Below are 3,147 nucleotides of genomic sequence, written 5' to 3'. Positions count from 1 at the left end.
TAGACACAAGTACTTGAGCTATCACTTGACGATAAACTTACGAATTGTCATAAATCGTTTCGCGTACCAAACATGCGGCTCAATCATCACCGGGTGGCTTGCGGGAGCTGCAGAAATGGGGTATCTACAGAGCCCCCACTTTGACTAAGGCTTAGACAAGGCGAAAGTCAAAGTATAGCCATCAGGTCAATCGAATATTACAACCTGACGACTATGGCGACGTGAGGCGGCTCAAGGGTGTCTGAGCGAGGGACCTGTCGTCGGGAACATTTTAGTCTGTCGACTATCAGGGAGGGTCGTTTAAAGTCCATTAGACTACGTAAGTAGGCTCGCCAGCCATAAGAATAAATCATTCCTAAGATTTCTTTCTCGATGTAGAATAATGTTGAGAACAACAGGACTTCGGTAGGAACTGCTGGGGGAATCTGCTTGCGTCGACTGCAAGCGAACTCTTGCTGGGGAATGACTTTGTCTAGATTGAATCATTTCTGGGAAGGGTCGAAGTTGAGACTGCTCACAGTAGTTCTGCTTCTAAATAAACTCCGTCTCTCGAGAAGTGCAATCGGTCATCATGAACTCTCGGTGGATAAATAGTAAGGTGTGTCGAAACACCGCCGGAAATCTGCTCGTTGCTGCAAGCAAAGTCTTGATAAAAGTTGAGATACTACGACGGTTCACAGTCTGCTTGAAGATAAAATGCTGCGACAGTTTGCAGTCTGCTTGAAGATAAAATACTGTGATAGTTCGCAGTCTGCTTGACAAATACGGGCCCGGACAGATGATAAATGTCCAAAAGAACCAAAATATATGATATGTGGTGTTGGGGAAGAGGCGCACCAAAGATGGACCCATAAGCAACTAACTTGTAACGAACTTTTAAAAATTGAGCTGGAAAGGAACTAGGGAAGAGGCGCAACAAGAGCTGCGACTCTTGGAAGAGGCGCATCAGATGCTGCGTCCTTTCCCGAGTTCGTCCTTGTCTAAGTAAAAACGCGACAGAAGTCATGTTTTGTTCATAACATAAGACACAATTCCTATTAAAACTCTCTCAAATTCCAACCATTTTCCATCAAAATTTGATCAATCCACTCCATTAATCATGACTAATAGAGGTTTGCGTCTTATTCTTGCTTTAATTCTTGTATTTGCTCGATTTTTGATCGAAAAATTAGAGTTTTTTAACCCAAAATTTTGAAAATTTCGGGCTTTTCCCCCAAATGCATTTGTCTTATAAAATTGACATTAGAAATGGATAATAGGCAATGTTAGGAACATAACCATGTATTATTTTTGAATTTTCGTCAAGTATTGAACATTCGAATGATCTTGAGACGGTCTCTCAACTGTTTTGAAAATTGCTTCGAAAATGCCTTTAGGATTGCCCATTTTTGATGAAATTTAGTTTTATGGAACCCTTGTGTAATGGGTAACCTTCCTACCATGTCGGATTTTTGGTTTGTGATGACTTTTTCAAGACACTTTTCTTAGGCATAATTGCTATTATAGCAAAATTTTGCCAAAATTTTGACTCAAACCCGTGACAAGGCTTGGATTAGACTTGACTTGACCGAATTTATCACATGAGCGGTCGGGTTTCAAAATAAATGGCCCAAGATGGCGAGAAAAGGCCCTTTTCAGGTCTCAAAAAGGCTTGAAACAACCTTTATCGAGGCTCGTCGTCGTGCGACGTGGCCTAATTTACTTTGACTTTTCAGGCGACGTTCCTTCTACGTTGGGGAGGGTTCCCATGGATGTAGACTTCGACTTCGACCCTTCTCTTACTCTTGAGGAGGTGGTCGAGGAGGTAGTACAAGAGGAGGTTGAGGAGGTCCCGAGGCGGGCCAACGTAGGGCGTGGTGCTCGTCAGCTGGTGAGGGTGCCCGAGTGTGCTCAGAAATGGGTTGATCGACATCTCATTTGGGCAGCAGAGAGCCACCTATCTTACAGGACGGCTAGGAGTTTGGTAAGCTTCAAACTTGTCATTTCTTTATTAATTTCCTTTTCCTTTGCCGTTTCATTTCTCATTTTGCTTCGTGCTAAAGATAGCTTCTGAACTGGATTGATGCAGGATGCCGGGAACTTGAGATCCTTTTCCGGCTATATGACGATGACGGAGGCCTACGAGATACTGGCGGAGGAGGAGAAGGCCATCATCGAGTTGGGAACCTTCGGAGCCTTAGTGGGAGCGTGGATGGCGACCAAGGAAAGGAAGCTTCGGGCTAACCTTTGCCTGATTTGAGCTTTCCTTGATCAGTACTGGGATACGACCTCGACCTTTCACATGCCTTTTGCAGAGGTCGGGGTCACTCTGGAGGACTACGGCATGATCTCTGGTCTGCCGTGTGGTGAGGAGGCTGTGGTGTGGCCGTTGACGGCCATGGGAGTGGACTCGGCCGAGGTGAGAAGGCTGATCGGCTGAAACCTGGTAGAGGGCGCTTCCAACGTTCCCGGGTTAGTGCCGAACAGTTACGTCAGGGACTACTTTGCGGGTAGGACTCCGACGACGGTGACGATGGACGGGAGGAAAGTGGCTCCTCCGGCTTGTACCGCAGAGCAGCGGGCTCGCTTGTGGTTGTGGTGGTTCTTGTCTTCGCTTTACCTTGGAGACAAGGGGGAGAGGCTGTCGACGAAGCTTCTTCCTTTCCTTTCTGACTTGAGTGACCTAGGTCGTTGGGACTGGGTCACTCCTGGATTTGCGGTCCTCACCCGCTACATGAAGGCTATGGTTCGTCCTGAGCTATTGGAGAAGGGGACTTCTCCTGCTACTGTCGGTCCTGGACTGCTGCTGGAGGTATGAGCCTCCGTTTTGCATTTATGAAAGATCATTACTTCTTCATGTATTTCTTTTACTTCTATCGAATCATGAAAGATCATTATTGATTGTCTTATTTTGCAGGCGTGGGTGTACTCCTACTTTTCGGGCTTCGCGCCCAAGAGGACGGAGCCGGAGCCAAGGGCGTACCCAGTTGTGAGGGACTGGGTGGTATGTCGTAGGAAGAGCCATCGTTCTTCTTACGACGTTTGTCGACGGGGCGTGAATGCCCTGAAGTTGAGTGAGGTAAGTACCTTCAATCACTTTTCTTTATTTATTTATTACTTTTAGAAGTGATCATAAGAATGACCCCTTTCCCGCTTAGAGCCGATCAT

Source organism: Silene latifolia, chromosome 6, assembly GCF_048544455.1.
Source record: "Silene latifolia isolate original U9 population chromosome 6, ASM4854445v1, whole genome shotgun sequence".
In the NCBI taxonomy this organism is placed as follows: domain Eukaryota; kingdom Viridiplantae; phylum Streptophyta; class Magnoliopsida; order Caryophyllales; family Caryophyllaceae; genus Silene; species Silene latifolia.
The sequence above is the reverse complement of the archived record's forward strand: the minus strand, read 5'-3'. Positions refer to the sequence as shown.